This window comes from Hippoglossus stenolepis, chromosome 5, assembly GCF_022539355.2.
Source record: "Hippoglossus stenolepis isolate QCI-W04-F060 chromosome 5, HSTE1.2, whole genome shotgun sequence".
Taxonomy (NCBI): Eukaryota; Metazoa; Chordata; class Actinopteri; order Pleuronectiformes; family Pleuronectidae; genus Hippoglossus; species Hippoglossus stenolepis.
In genome coordinates, this window is record NC_061487.1 from 4,293,899 (window position 1) to 4,311,228 (window position 17,330).

Consider the following 17,330-nt stretch of genomic DNA (forward strand, 5'->3'; position numbering starts at 1 on the left):
TCATTTGAGGGTCAAGCTTAATGGTATCTCGAACCTTGGTTGAAGGTAAATGGTCCTAAGGGTTTTCAGTCGGCAGGGTTCGCTTTCAGTTTTTGAATAGGGTTGGGCGTAGTACTACATAAACATGTTACGGAAATATTTGGAATTATTATTTATTTAGATGACAATCTGTAGGTTAAGGGATTGTATTATATTGTGGCTGTGGTAATCAAAGTATAAAATGAATGATGATATATGAGTGTGTCGGGTGAGCTTTTCTGCTCATGCTTATGTTTTAATGTTTTCAGTTTTTTGCCGTCTCTTGCCTTTGAATTTGATGGGATATTGAATAAAAAAGAAGATAGAAGAATAAAAGTTTGAATAAAGTAAAAAAATGAAATGGTTCTCTTTCACCTCACTTATTGTTCTTAAAGCATTCAATCTCCAACATTTTAAATGGAAAGCCCATTATTTTAATGCTTCACCTCGCAATTAGACAATAATTTACATGTTTTGCATTCACACAGTATTTTGTCAGAGATGCGGTGTTTAATATATGATGGAGCATGTGTCATTCTGCTGTCGTGTGTTGGCATAGGGCTGTAGGCTTCTCCAGTTTGTCTCCGAATGTGGAGTTTAGACCAAGTATGCTAGAAAACCATACTTGTTGAGTATTTTAATAGCAAACCAGTTGGAAGTGGTGCTCTGACAAGGCCTCAGTCAGTGCACACACTGCATAGACCACAGAGGTTATTGAGTGTTAGTCAATGAGTTCATAGGATCTGACTTAAGAGTGCACAGGTGTAGTTTTTGTGTGGACTTTTATAATACTGCTCTGAAGAAATAGAGACATTTTATTGGCTTTTTTCGGCAGATCACAAGCTCTGACTAACATATTACATATCGGAAATGATGAACTTATTTAGTTGTTGTGGTGCTTGATGTTTGACTACAATATTATACTTAGATAAACTCAAATAAAGTGTATATATGCATCACAGGCTCAGGACACTTGTTGATGAAGCATAGACAATCCCAGAGTTATTGTTTAAATAAGCTCACACCACTATCTTCTATGCAGCTTTGTTTAAATTCATTCATACTTGTTGAGATTACCTGAGCACTAGAGATGGGCGGAATGAGGCTAAAACTTAATGAATTCACCTCTGTAGGTTTAGCAATTAAACCCGCCAGCATTTGTTGAAACACTGAGAGGTAAGTGGAGCCCCTTTTATTGGCTATTTCATTGGAATTGCTTTGTAGGGAACAGCTTGGAACCATGTTTGTTTCTGAGCAGCCATTACTGCATCAGCAGACACTGCAACAGGTAATAAATTTAGACACCTTTTAGAAAGTTTTTCTTCAAGACAAAGGACTTTTCACTGGAAAAAGATGATATACCATTTAAAATAACTTTATTTATAGACAAATAATACCTTACCATGGCCTTGTTTTTTGGATTGTATTTGAGACTAATTCTTTAATTCTGACCTTTACCATAGCTATGTTCAAAACCTTAATAATTTGCAGTCCTTGCAGGGACGTTGGTCAAGCCATTCACTTGACTTTGACAGACCCTCCTTTACAGCTGCTTTCAGACATGCATTGGAGGGGATGTATGTGAGAACGCAAATGTCCAAGTCAGCTGCTGTGGACATACTTGGGAGTTTCCCATGCTAGCACCCTCATAAAAACTCTGTATAATGTCAGAGTGAGCCCAGCAGGCTATAATCCGGAGGGTTCACTGTGAGTGAGTGGGTGTGTTGATGCGCTATGGACGCAAAACTGAAAAAAGCTTAAAGAATACAAACATCTCAGGATGAAAAGAGTTGCCAAAGACTCTGTTCTCCATTTTCTCATAATGGCCGATGGTAGGGAGTGAAATGCTAGTGAAATCACTTCCAACATGTGTATCCTCTTCATTACAGCCAACTACTACACTACACTATATTTTTTCCTTTTATTTATTCAAAAGGGACAGTGCACATTAATTAATGAGTATGGTTCATATAAATGTACAAGAGTTAGTCTCTTAGACACATTTTTATCTGCAGTCCCATGCAGGTTGAGGAGAAGAGAACAGACAAATAAAGAAAGAGAGCAAACACCAGACACACACATATATATATATATTATAAAAACATTTTTTTATATATATATACATATATATATATATATATATATATATTATATAAAAAAACAATTTTTTATCCACAATTTACATTAAAAGTATACACAGAAGGGAATTAGATTAACAATAACAAGTCTATTCCAGATGATGACATATCTGAGTATTCAGTAACCATTGTTTTACAGAATTGGAAAATGAGTTGTGATGTTCCTCAATTATTTTTGTACAGTGTTCCAGGTATGTGCTGCTCGATAGGAAAAGGTTGATGGTATTCTACAATCCCCTCTGGTGGTAGTTCTTGTTGATGTGTTTTGGTTAAGTTTGATGAACACATTGAGTGGAGGGTAGCCAAACCTTGAAAGATTTGAAATAAGTAAAATGTCTACATATTTGACCATATTTTCCCAACTCAAGAGACCATATTTTGTTCAAATTTTACAGTGATTTAAAATAATTTTATTCAAAACCTGCTTATAAAGTGTTTGTATAGATTGCAAAGTGGTCCCACCTGGATTGTCCAGCTAGTGAGACACATTTACTCTTTACCTCCAATCAGCCAACCCCCAACCCCTGGTTTTCTGCAATTGGAACAAAAGGTAAAACAACAGTTCGAATGTGTGAAAAAATGTGTGGTACCTTTCGTCTGCAAATTCTGCCCATGGATGACAAACTGTACGTGTCTGTATTTTGGAGAAGCTGAATTGACTTGGAGTCAAGTTTTTATTTTCTAAAAGGATATCCCCCAAGGTTTCATTGAGTGTGGCATTTCATTAACTATTTGTCTATGTTTTCAAAAATCGGCAGCACTTAAACATAGATGCACAGTTACACACACCACAAACACTGTCAGTCATCACATCCAAATCCCCCTCTCTTTTGAGGCCATCAGTCCAACGCAGGTTTGGGTGAATGGCAGCTGCATTCTGTTGTGTGTTCTCTTGCCTTTGGCCTGTGAGTTGAAGGATGTTATGAGGAATAAAGTGATGAATCAGTGGCTGTACAATAAACCTACACTGTATCAAAATGGAGGTCAGTACTTGCAGTTCACTCTGTTGTATTTTATTCCTGCCTGAAGGAATATTGATTTTTCTTTTTCTTTTAAAGTCATTTAAACTTTATCATTACAACACACCATGACAGATGGTGAGGGAGAGATGAAGTGAATATCGTATTACATAAATTTCAGGACAGATTAAAACCAGTTACTTTCAGTTAAAATAAATGCACCTCAGCGAATTTAGTCAGTCCTCAAGAAATGTTGATCTGATGTCAAACTGTGGTGGAGGAACATCTATCTTCTTAGCCTTGACAGGAACTGAAGGGACCAACAGTGACCTGGCATTATTCGCATTAGTTGAACAGCTGTCACTTTAACAACTTCTTGGATGCTTAAGTGCAGGGCTCCACTGGGGTTGTACACATCTACTCGTGACCCTACAGTGCTGCTGGGGTGTAACATAGCTTGTCGTTACCTCCGCTAATGATGTTATGGTTTCACCCCTATCCCTTTGTTGGTTGGTGGGTTTGTTTGTAAGCAAGATCATTCAAAAACTGCTAGACAGATAACCATGAAACTAGGTGGAAGGATGGGGTCTGTGTCAGGAAAGAAGGCATACAATTTTGGTGCAGATCCAGATCAGGGGGCGAATCCTGGAATGTTTTATCACTTTCTTGGACATTGTGAGATAATTATGAAATGCATTATGGGTTATATTTAGGGTTGTCAGATTGCTTACAACATGCCTTACATGTTGTTACATGCCACACAGGCAATGACGAGTGAAAATGACTTCTTAGTGTCCACCAATGTCTGCAATAAAGACATTGGTGGACGCAGTTTCATTAGCATTTGCTACTTAGCAAGTGACACGGTTAATGTTTCCCGTGTCTTTGTGTATAAGTCGAGATATTTCCAAATCATAGCTCTGAATAAGGGATAATACAGTCCCCCCTGCAACCTTTCCTTTTTTAATTTCATATTAATCCCTGCAGAGCACACTTGGCTGAAACTATTGATTGATGAATGTTTGACTTTCACTGTACTGCACAGTACATGGATATGTCGTATGCTGTTTTGAGCATTATTAATCCCCTAAGCCGTACCACACATGAATGAATGAAAACAAACAAGGCCTTCACAAAGCTTTTTCCCAAGTCACTCATGAATGTGATACTTTGTTGACCTTGTCAGAGTGCAGGTTGGGTTTGCTTTAGAATGTCTCGCTTTTAACTTCTAGCGGTTTGTCTTTTTTAGCAACACTTAAGCCTGGCACATACTTGCAAAGATGGTGCTTCTAACACGCTGGACTGTTCAACTCTTTAAACTACCTCTGGGCTGTTGCCAAAGTGTTATTTAGGTTCAGTTTGAAAAATAAAGGCTTTTAGTGTGATTAATTTATAAAGTGTATAAGACTTTGCAAATATATTTGGGGGCATTGAATACCTTTACTAGAGAGTAACAGAGGGTTTGGGATTACAGTCTTCCACTAAATGTCCACTTCTGTGTCTGGTTCATCTTTACCTCTAAATAGTACTGCTATATATACTGTGTCTCTTCTCCAACCTAGCACATCTACATCTGGATATTCTCAGCCATTTTCAGATTTCTAGAGTTTCATTGGATTCAAGTCAGGGCTCTGGCTCAATACAGACATTAAATACATGGGTTTGTTAAAGTTTTACACCTGTCAACTGTTGCCAAACATGCTCACACATTGTGGGAGCTGAAACCAGGTTTTCATTAAAGACATCTCTGTTTTCTTTCCCTCAACCTTTACCAGTCTTCCTGTACCTGCTGCTGAAAAACACCCCAACAGAATGATGTTGCCACCAACATGCTTCACTGTTGGAATGATATTAGACGGGTGATGAACGGTGTCTGGTTTCCTTCAAAGAGGATGCTTAGAATTCAAGCCAAATGGTTCAATCTTGGTTTCATCAGACCAGAGCATCTTGTTTCCTTACAGTCTAAAGACCTTTAGATGCCTCTATGTGTCTTTCACTGAGGAGAAGCTTCAGTCAAGCTTTCTGCTGTAAAGCTCAGACTGCTTTCTACCATCTGTACATATGATCTCTGGAACTCACAGTGACCATTGTGTTCTTGGTAGATTGTTGGAGAAATACTTTTAGTTTAGTTCAGTAGAATGCTGCAATAACAAAATATTTTAAAAGTGAAGGGGTCTGATAAAAAGGGTCTCCAATCTACTCTGTAGTTATTGCCTGAAACCTGAATGTGCGACTAACTTTCGACCAGGCTATTTCTGTGTCAGATTAATTTTAGATTGCCAACATTATGCCTTCTGACAAAGATGAGCTCAGGGTAATGCAATTGGCAAATGGAGGCATGTTTGGATTGTGGGACTATTGCTGGGGGCCATACCTTAGTCATATCTCTCCAACATTGTATAAGTGCTATTTCATCACTGGCCATTATGTTGGTGTTTAAGCTAGATATTATTTTGTCTATTGCCTGACAGGATCACATCAACTTGAAATGCAGAGATAAGCCACTAATGGCTTTGAACTGTCATGCTGAGGAGGCTCCAGATTGTGTGTGGTATTTGTTTGTGGCACTGTTGGTGCCCAAGACCAGAATAAGGTACTTACCGACTATGGCCATTCGATGAAACCAAACTCTCTGACAGCAACCAGCTGTCTCTGTTGCTGTGGTAACCCCCCGTAAGAACGGCCAAACTGCAGAGCGATCTGGTTTCTGTGGTAACTGCTGACTTCTGCTATTTTTGTCTCTTGAGCTCATATAGTGGCTGGAAGGTTAACAAGCCAAAAAAAAGAAGCTTATTTTTGACAATGGATCCTTTGCACAGACTTTATTTCATGAATGAGGCTCTAATGTGTTCTCATGCTCATGACTTCTGACCCTCAGTCATCACTGAAAGGTGCAAGATCTTAAAACACTTCAAGCATGTACACACTGTTCCCCAAACTTTGAATTTTAAGTTGGTTGTGCTCAGTCACCATTCTTGTTGCAATAAGGGTTTCTATCCTGATTGTTGACATACAAACTCTTGATATTGCATGGCCTGCTATGTAAAAGTGTCCGCCAGTTGGAAGGTATTGCTCTTTCACTGTGATAGGTTTGTGATTTGAGCTAACTTAATTTTAGAAATGTTTGTAACCTCAATTAAGATACACTAGTATTACTGCAGTCAATCCCCTGGGACCATGATGCAGAAAATGAGTGTATGCACATAGACAGACACATGTATACCCTTTGCATTCTTCTCATTCATTACGAAGAATTTATTATGAAACTACATAGATCTGTTTAAATATATCTCAATCACTGTGGAACTGTGCACATGCACAAGCCCCATGTCCACCTCACAGTTTGCCATACATTAATGTAGAAATGCTCTTCAACAACCACTTGCTCCTCCTGCCAATGACATGAAGTACACAGCAAAACCTATTGTTCACTTCAGCAAGGTCCTCGAACAGCACTGAGCCGGTGTCGTTCTACACCCGTACCACTAATTTATCCCACGTATCGGTAAACCGTCATGGCTGTGTTATCTCAAATATACTTATCAACCTACCTCACAGTTAAATATAGAATTTAAAGATTACTGAAATAATGGCTGAAATGTAAATCGAAAGAATAATACAGTTCATCACTCATTAACTGATGATTAAGTTTATAAATGAGTGTTTGATTGAAATTCATCCATTCGGGAAAAGTGGAAAAACATCTAAACAAACCATTTATATTTGACATGTTCATGCTTGGTGGCACGATGTGTGAAGTTTGCATGTTCTCCTGGTGTTCACTTGGGTTTTTGTGTAGGTACCCCGGCTTCCTCCCACAGTCCAAAGCTTAATTGCCTGTAGATGTGACATTGAGCGTAAATCGTTTTGTGTCTGTATATTGGTCCTGTAATAGACTGGAGACCTGTTCAGCGTGTACCCCGCCTCTCGCCCAGTGTCAACTGGATCTGGCTGCTCCCCCGTCCCGCTCAAAGGATGAGCGGTGGATGTTTGATCTCCTTATCCTTTCACAGGCAGTTGGCTCTAGAAAACTGGAGCTGAAGTATGTGTGAGGTGCGCAAGTTCTCATGGCACGTTCTTTTACCAGTTTATGTGCGGAATTGGCACATGCATGTTTTTTGTGCATTCATACATCAGGACCCAGGAATCTAAACTTGACAACAGAGCCTGTTTGTCCTTTTCTGTAGGAGAGGTTGCATGAATAATACAATTCACCTTCAAAATCATGTGGTAATTTCAAAGTCTCAGGAGCTGGTCTGCAAAAGAGTGGTAAACAATCTTCATCTACTGCCTAAGTGGATTATTTCTGCCAAAAGGCATTCTCGTTTTTTTATCGGCTGGGCGATAAAACGATATCGATAATTATCGCGATATTACTTTTCCTCGATGGAAATTTAAGACATGTCCATATAACTTCGATAGAAAACTCATCCCGCCCATGCTTTGATAGACAACACGAACAGCCAATGATAATGAGCATTGCGCCGTGCCGAACCAATCACGTGGCTGGAATAGAGTTACACCCACATCATGTTAGGTTGACTCGCACCGAGCAGCTGAGGGGCAGCAGAACACGTGTTAATGTTTGGGGCTCCTGCAGAGAGGACGACTCTGCATTGATGCAGTTACTGAATATTATCATTTTTTCAGCTACATTCATTGTTTCAGCGGGTTTCCACCGCTGAATAATTATAACGCTGCTGCTTCAGCACAGACGCTCATTAAAGGTCCAATTGTCTCGTGTCAGAGTCTCTGTCGGAGTCTGTTTCCCTTCTCACTCCCCCGCTGACCTGCGCTCACTTTTCACTTCAGTTGTTACAGCAGCAGGCACATCCGAATGAGGTAGACAAGAGAATAAAGAAATATAAAAAGGCAATAGAATAACTTTTTTTATTTTTTTATTAAATTAAGTATGAGTGTGTACATTATATACACCGTTTCACTGTAGTGATTTGTATGAATTCTTATAAGTAAAGTGCAGTGGTACAGGATGATTGTACAAGCAAGTAAAATCTGTTTTGTGCATTAAAAAAACGTTTGTACATAAGAAGAACACTGTACATAAACACAAATGTGCAAAAAGGTTTTCTGGTTATTTGATTTATAATCGCGATATAATCAGTAAACAATCCTCGTTTCATGTGATATTAAGTTTCATTGCAATGTTCAAACGCAAAAATTATAAATATCTGCACTTATCGTGTTGATATTGGCTTTTAAAAATCTGTGGTGCTCGACCAGTACAATGATCAGACAACATCCTAGTTTATGAAATTGATATTCATCCTTGCGACCTGTAAAATCCTTGCTATGCTGCAAAATGAAATCCCTCCGATAACATTATCAGAGGCCTGATAAAAAATATAAAAGAACTTGATGCGAGTAACCACATAAACCAACAGACTGAATTTGATTGTTATCAATAAATCTGTTAGATGAGTTGGACCTTCCGGTGTGGATGGCTGAGGTAAGGATTGAAGTTGAGTCACAACAAAAGGGGAGCTTGTGGTTTCGAAAACCTCTTCCTCCCTGACAAAACAAAGGAAACATCTAATTTCTCTTCTGCATGATTGTATTCAAATTACAGGTCTTGTATAAAAGGAGGAATAAATTATGGAGACAATAATTTGACAGTCTTTGTCAGTGTTGTTGTTGGTGTTTGCACTCTCCAAACACCTCTGTTCAGCTTTTAATGCAGCAGCTGTATGCGTGGCTATATAATTTCTAGTCAAGCTGTAAGTGTTAACTCCTGGATTCCTGATTGTACTGTAAAATTGAGGCGCAGGTTTAAAGTTTGCCTCCTATTCATGATCACAATTTTGCTCTCGGCCCTAGTTAATACCATAGTTGTTCATGCCTTCTAGGAGTATGTAACAGGGCCTCTGGTGAAGACTGCATGCGTGAAACTCTTTTGTGGATCTTCAAGGAAGTGCCGCGTTAATGAAATCAGTTCAGTGGGATCTCGTAGAGGGAAATCACCGCATTTGTCATCATCATGCTCAAACGCTAGCATAGAACTGCAGCTAACCTTGTCAGCCATTTAATTTCACTGCTCTCTCCCCTGTTGTCCTATCTTAGCAAGCGGAAAAAAGAAACAAAGTGCCTTGTGACCAGAAGGTTGCTCATCTAATCAGCGGATCAAGTGGGAATTTCTGTGTCGGGTGAAAGCAAATGCTAATGTTTCAGCCTCTCCTAACGACTGCTGTACGGGGGTTCTAGAGAAAAGCAGTTAACCCCCCCCACTTTCTACATTGAACCGGTCACTGACAATCTGGAAGACTGGAGTGATACTGAGTTAATGCTAGGAGTAGAATCTTGAGTGTTGTGATTAACTGTACTGCCTCAAATAGCTGTTGCTTAAAATCTGAATTTATTCTCTGGAAGGCTCTGAATTAAAAACAAATAATAATCTGATTTCCATTACAGTAAACACAAGACTGAATGACAGAGTCTTGCCTATCCGTAAATCTACACTGGGCAGGCTCCTTCATCCATTTTCTTGTAGGGTCATTTAGGGGTTGTCATGGTTACCTTTGCAGCAGGAGGCTAAGGAGAACCCCGCCCCTGATCCCCCTTCATTAAAATCCATGTTATTGATTGGCTGGACTGGTATCTACAGACCCCCCTCCCTGTCCTTATTCTACTGGGTTACTAGAGTGAGAGCATGACAGAGTCGGCTCACAATTGTCTTGGCCGGCTGTCACTCACAGACAGCAGCCTATCAAGGAAAGCTAACCGTTTCAGGAGCCCCACTAGTAAATGTGCCCTATGAAAGACGGCTAGCTGCTGCTTACACTGCTCTGTGGAGGAGGACTGTCTGTGGAGAAACACAATTTTGATTTGTGGTGGAAGAGAAAAAAAAAAAATCCACTTTCACTGGGTCATCAACAAAGATATTTTTATTCAAAAGGCCTTGTTAGTGTGTAGGTGGCTCTGGTGGATGTGTCAGTGGAATGGAGGGTAAGTAATGTGGTGGCTTCATTTGGTCCTCTGCTATGTGTAGTCAGGAACTGAACCTTAGCTGTGTTTCTGATCTTTCACTTGCAAATGGCCTTTGTATTGTGTACAGCAGGTGGCCCTGTACATTTTGTATTGATATTCATGAAGTGGAGGGTTTGCTCAGCGCGTGGGCGAAGGCCTGCTGGCTGTTTTGTGTGTGTGTACGTGCGCGCGCATGTGTTGCTTGCCTCTTTATGTCTTAGTAGTAGGCTATATCTGTGTTAGTGTGAAGTATTCACTAGCTGATATCTGTGTTTACACAGGGCAGCGAAAGGGATCAGAATTCAAGCTTTGTATTTATTTCTGCCGATGTCCCATGTGTTTGTTTTCTTTTATTATCTGTGGTTATGGGAAATAATTAGAAATAAAAGGTTGCTTGACAGACTTGGTCTGCCTTTGCAGAATCCTGCACAACATCTTGGTTGTTATTTGGAATGAATACAGCCATGGAATCGCCTTTTCTATCAGCTGGCAAGAAAAGCCACAAAAATCAATAACTAAAGCCTTGTTTTCTCTTCTCCCTTTTCCTGTTGTTTTATTGACATAAAACGAAAATGATAATGCCAAAGTATTTTGGGGCTCAACAAAGCAATTTTTATATTTAGAGTGCATCACCGACATTGAACAATGAGAACGAAGCTGTAAAATCAAAAGCCGTTTTTACCAAAAGAAGACAATAATGCTTAAAATACATGACATTATGTTGCTGTTTTTTAGACACAAAATTAAACCCACACTAATTGATAAATCAATAAAATGAATTACCTTTTAGTTAGCAAGGATAATGGCATCATTAAAAAAAGATATCATTGAAGACAAGATTTTAAACAATTTGACAAATTCAGGATGATGTTCTTTTGTGCTGAAAATTTAAACTGCTTTCCTTTAATTCGTTATTATAATTATCACTATTATTATTCTTGGTATTAAAGGTATTATGTGCAAGGTTGCATGAGGCTGTAGTAAACCACATGCTTTTGAGAGAGCAAAAATATACAAAAATCCAATACATATAAAAGCTATTTATTTGAACTAGGTTAAGCTTCAGATAAAGATATAGGATTGCAAATTGCTATGGCAACTGCTTTAATGTTTTTCAAAATTGCAACAAATCAATAGCAGAGCAATTTATTATCAACCAACAGATTTCTATGCACTAGTTCCAAAAAATAGAAAATGAGTGGGGACATCTGGAGATCTTTGAAGAAGTGTTTAAGTACTAATGAATTGATTTGTGCTAGAACAATTAAGCTATGGGATCTAAATTGCATTATCACATATTTATGCTAGATAAAAAAAGCAAGACCATGAAATCAATATGGGTACATGGATTGTGTCACTCCAAAGTAAATTACTTTGGTATCAGCACCTGATGCACTGAATCAGTTGGTCCCAATTAAAAAAATATATGAAGGATTTGTCCTTGGTTGATATTTCTTTATATTGAACATACATTTGGTTAGGATGTATTTAGCAGTGCTGCTAATACTTCAACGTGTAATTTAATGCACAAATGGCGGTTATAATGTTTATTCTTGTTGTTGTTCTGGTCGGTGCATCCAAGAACCCTATTTGAGAATGTGTCTAGCATCCAACAGTGTTATTCATATAAATGGTAAATGGACTGCATGTACACAGCACTTTTCTAGTCTTATCAACCCCTCAGAGCACTTAACACTGCATGCCGTTTCCACACAGACACACTGGTATACTGGGGTAATTTGTGATAAAGTTTCTTCGACACTTGGACATGTGGACTGGAGGAACTGAGAAATCAAACTCTGATTATTAATACATTTTACACATCACACAGACTACATTGCCGACCATCACTGCTTTGACAGATGTTGGCTACACACTCTTTTGCTCAAAGGTCAACAGATGTAGTTAGACCCAGACAGGTTCTGCTAACAGTCCCATCAGTCAGGGCCAGCCACATGAGCACCTAATCGGCCTTGCCAACAGACATTTTAGGCATGAGCAGCTGAGCCAGAGTGACTTTACAAACCAGGTTAGGATGCAGCTGGAGCTCCTACCTTTGGCTCATGTTTCTTACTCCAATGATTGGATTAATGGATGATTACTTCATGCTCTGAAATTTAAAGGTTTCAAACAGACTTTAGATGAATTTTCAGTCAATCAAATATACTGACAATATCCCCATACCACTTTTCATCTGTCCATCTCAACCCTTATTTAGATGTGGAGAAGCCGGGCATATTCACTCAGGAACCACATGACAGCAGGACTCAGTTTTATACTGTGCTTTGGGCGGACATTGTAATAGCAAACTGTAGCAAACACATTAGAGCTTCATATGTAACACATGTAGGACAGCTGTATTTACAAAAGCCATTTTCAAGTCCAACTACTAATGCTGGAGGTTTGAGGTCTTGTTGGCTTTTGGGTTGGGTGATTGGACAAATGTATTGTTTTTTGGCAATTGGCCAATTTCATAGAGTCCATTGAACGCTGTTTTTTGGGGGACGTCGGTAATTGTTTTAGGTGTTTTCTCATTTTATTTTACTAATATAATGATCTGCCTTCTCGAGAATTAATTTAACTCTAGGAAAAAAATATATCGCCCAACCCTAGTTGGCTTTATCTTTTTGATCATAGCACAAGCAAAAAAAAAAAGAATCAAGGTTTTAACATTGAAAAGTGTAAAAAATTGTAAATTTCATTGTGAAACTGTAGTGGGTCAGAGGACATCAGCTGAGTAGGTGGTCCTTCATATGTTACCCAGGTAACATTTTGGCTCACATTGATAAAAGAATGTGGCCCAACAGTCCAACACCACCTCCCAGTGATCAGATCTCAAGAGGCATTAGGGATGCATAAGTCTGTTCACACCTGAACTGATGTGATCAGATAACTCAGGACAGATGTCAATACCAGCTCTGAATGGGGTTAAAATCTCATACCCTGATTTCATATCCAGATAACACCCGTTATTATGAGTTACACTGAAAGCAAGAATCAAACAAAATATATGCACACTGTACTAACAGCTGTCAGCAATCTTTATTCTCTAGAAGATCTATGAGAGATCATCTTCAGGCATTGTCATTCATTACTTCTACCTTTACTCAGTTGTGTAAATTGTGTCCATGTCTTTGCAGATGTTACATTAAAACAAAAGTTGTTGCTTTCTTCCATCTTCACGATTTTCTCGCCATATGTTGTGTCGCAGGCAAAATCCCAGACTATATCCGAGTCCGGGATTTGTTTTGAGCAACCGGCTACTGTTGTGGCTCTGTACTGTTTCTAGCGTTGATGGTAAAAGAGGTTAGGTATATATTCAATCAATCAATCAAATTTTATTTGTATAGCCCATATTCATGAATCACAATTTGTCTCATAGGGCTTTAACAAGGTGTGACATCCTCTGCCCTTAACCCTCAACAACAGTAAGGAAAAACTACAAAAATATAACTTTTAACAGGGGAAAAGAACGTAGAAACCTCAGACAGCCACATGTGAAGGATCTCACTCCCAGGATGGACAGAAGTGCAATAGATGCCACATCTGTTGAGTCTGTTCCGGAGACAGCTCTGTGATATAATATACAATTATTATTATAGTTGTCATTATTGTTTGTGTTACCTTCATGCAGATTTCCTGCCAGCATCCATGTTCTGTGGACGAACATAAAAAGAGTGATTAGCATCACAGCGAATTAGGTGATAAAGGCATCATGTGAAATGATAGATGTTTTTCCATTGTCACACGATATTCTTATATCACACAGCGTTATGTTCCAACTATGCCTTCGGGTCTCTTAGAGATAAATGTTGAAGTTATTTTAAGTAATGTCTGTTGTAAGGCAGTATATGCAACAGCCTACTAAAACATGTGATGGTAGTAATATTAGTGGCAGTTTTCTTTAATACTTAATGAAATACACTTTCCGTTTGTTCCGTTTTGTTGTTAAAGGACATAATTGTATGTGTGTGTGACTGTGCATTCTTGAGTGTGATTATATGTTTGAATGTGTGCGTGTTTCTTTGTGTCTCAGTGGGTGTCTTTAATCATTCCAGTCAGGCCAGCGGTCTGTCAACCGTCCCCGCTTCAAGAAAGGTCACATCTCCTGTTGTCTCCGGTGACATTTAGTCCTGAGTCTGTCTGTTAGAATTTGTCCCTTCAATTTATCACTTCATCCTCCCAACATGCTTGCAGGAGTGCTAGCTGCCAAAGAGGTAGGAAAGAAAACTTGTGGCAAAAGAAAAGGTCACGAGTTTGGATCATCGCTCAGCAATGAAAATAAGCAAAAGAGAAATAGTCTCCTCTATTTAAAAACTGTTGTTTGCTTTTTTTGTCAGTTGATTTAGAGCTGAAAGGTTGCATGAGGCTGTAGTAAACCACATTTAGTGGTAATTTGAGAAGAAATATAAAGTATTTGACAGACCAATGGATTCACCAGAAAATATATTGTTGGATGAATCAATGACTTTTAGTCCTAAATCAATTAATTAGCTTCAATTTTGATAACTGATTGAAAAGGTTTTCAGCATTGCCAGCTTTTTATGAGGATTCTTTGCTTTTCTCTGTTTAATATAATTGTAGATAAATGCTGTAGGTGCTTTATTAGGTAGAAGCAAGAAGTATTTTAAACACTTTGCAGGTTTCTTGGATCCAGAGATATTTGCAGTGGGTGAGCAGGTCGGACTTGGTGATTCGGTGACAACAGGACACATGATTTGAACCAGTTAGCCAGCAAAGCTGCTTTCGGGCATGCACTGAATTTCAGACAAAGCTCAGAGTGTTATTTAAGTTCATTCATAATTGTCTCTAGAAAGAACTTCATATTCCTGGAAAGTCTGAACAGTTTTAAACACTTGTAAAAAACATTTTGATTACATGCCTATCTTTTTAAACTATCACTGTGACACTGGGACATTTTGTTCAGGATCTGACATCTTGTTCTGATTCTAAAGTTAATTGCGTGACATTGAGGCTTGATTACATTTTAGGTTAATTTAGTTTGAAACTGAGTTGATATCCAAATGGGAAATCCATGTTATAACTCTACCCGAGGGTGATGTAATGAAATCATACAAGGAGGATGAATGATGTCTGTCAGTGGGACTTGATTGCAGGACTTCCAGGATTATACCTGCCCTGCTATTTTTTTTAATTTGAATAAACAAACAATTAAGGCAAAAGGCATTGACTGAGAAGATGAGACGAGCCTTTGCCAGCCAGGCAGGCAGCAGTATCCTCCGTGCAGGCTGACAGCAGCTGTTAGGCATGTTTCACCACAGCCATTCTGAAAGACCCTTTTCTGCTAAGACGAGAGCCCCCACTTCACAGCAATGAATAGCTCTCCAGCTGCACTTGGTTGATGCACGTGTGTGTGTGTGTGTGTGTGTGTGTGCGTGTGATGGTGGGGTTCATCTGAGTGGGGTCTTTGTCCCACCCGCCCTATCCTCTCTGTGTGACTCCATGTACCCAACACCCCCACCCAAATGCTGTGGCCTATCAGTTCAGTATCTTTTAGTAACGCTCGCAGAATCCTGCAGCGGTCCTAATGCAGGAGGGGGGGGTCACCTCTCGCCACCAGTAGAATTAATGATACATTCTGGGATGTTACCAAACATTTGTTGAATCCATAGTCCCAGTTTACTGGTAAAGACATTTTCTGTTTCCTTTTTCATCTGTGCTGTATATTTGTTTTCACAGACATTCCTGTCAGTTGTGATGAAAGTCACCATCTTTCCTACTGGCGTTTCCCTGTGCACTGACACAGACCAACCATACAAGCTCTCAGACACATTAAGTCATACATTGAAGAATCTTTGGGCAACAGATTGTAAATTCTGACGCCTCCAGGTTTGCGTTTCTGAGCACAAGTAGATGCAAAGATTTGTTTGAGGTGTGATGCAAGCCGTTTAGCAGTAAATCTCTCCAAGCAGGTCGTTCTTCAGATGCTGTCCCTGCTATGTGATCGTAGTCACATTAGCTTGCTTTCTTGTTTGTCTCTCAAGTTTTTCTGGGTAATCAGTCCGTTAATGTTGCTCCTCCTTACCTGCATCCTGCCCAACAAAGCAGGCCTTTATGATCATAATTCATCAGAAGTTAAATTGCAGTCTGAAAAAACAAGCCAGTGTTGTTAGATTTAAAATGATAAACAGTTTTCTGAAAAGCAACAGAAAGGTCAAAGCTTTCAATTTAGTTATCAGTGATTTTTTCTCAAAGAGATGTTTGTGTAATTGAAAACCCAAACTGCAAACAGATGAGAGAGAGATTCTTGTTTCATCCTTGAGGCACAATTTGATCACAAGCATTAAAAACTGCCTCAGTCACAGTGACCCCTTCCAACAAACTAGCTTGCAGCAGTACCAATAAATGTGGTCCACAGGACAGTAGTGCAGGAACATCTCTGCCACATATACTGTCATTTCCTGGTAGACTAGGAATACTTTTGTATGTGTAATAATTATTGGTGATGATGATGATGTGAGTCTTAATTAATGTGGCTCATTGATTGTGAGTTGTAATTTTTTGCAGTCCACAGGAAACGAGGTACTCAGAAATACATCAGATAGAAATCCAAGTTTTTGTTTTATCAAGATAAATCAGAAAACTTCTAGGCAGCTAATGATTTTTACCCTGCCCACTGACTTATCTGGATGTAAGTGTGTTTCACCAAACTTGGTGGGAATATTACTTCGGAGGTCAGTCAAAATATGGTCCAAAATACACACTTGGGATAGACAGAAGATATAAAGCTTTTAATGGTCAGACAGTTATTCTTCATCATATGATGTCATATAAGTGACGTCGTGAAGAAGTCAGAATGAAGTCGGAAAATTACCTTATGCATTGTAGAGAAATACATTTGTCGAGGTATCGCTGCATCGTAAAGTACCATATATATAAAGCATATATAAAAATGATGTGGTACAAAGAATGTCATCATGACATCCCCCTATAAGTATTGCTTGATTGTTACAATGCTCATGTTAAGCATCGTTCATTTGATGCTTTTCATTTTCATTTTGGATTAATCTGCAGATTTCTTCTTGATTAATTGATGAATTATATTATTGAAGGGGTCAAATTTATTACCTAATCAATGACAGGAAATAGTGAAAAATTATGGGTATAATTTTCACAGCACAGGATGATGTAATAAAATGTACCTAATTGAAAGTCAAGTCAATTGAAAATAAGCCCATTTGAGAAGCTGTAAATGGAAAACTCTTGTAATTTT

General features: G+C 38.8%; 1 protein-coding gene across 7 annotated transcripts in view; it reads left to right on the forward strand.

The window, feature by feature from the left end:
* The window catches only part of LOC118109564 (suppressor of tumorigenicity 7 protein homolog), a 54,903-nt gene that overhangs the window by 15,286 nt on the left and 22,287 nt on the right, over positions 1–17,330 (forward strand). The window lies entirely within an intron of this gene.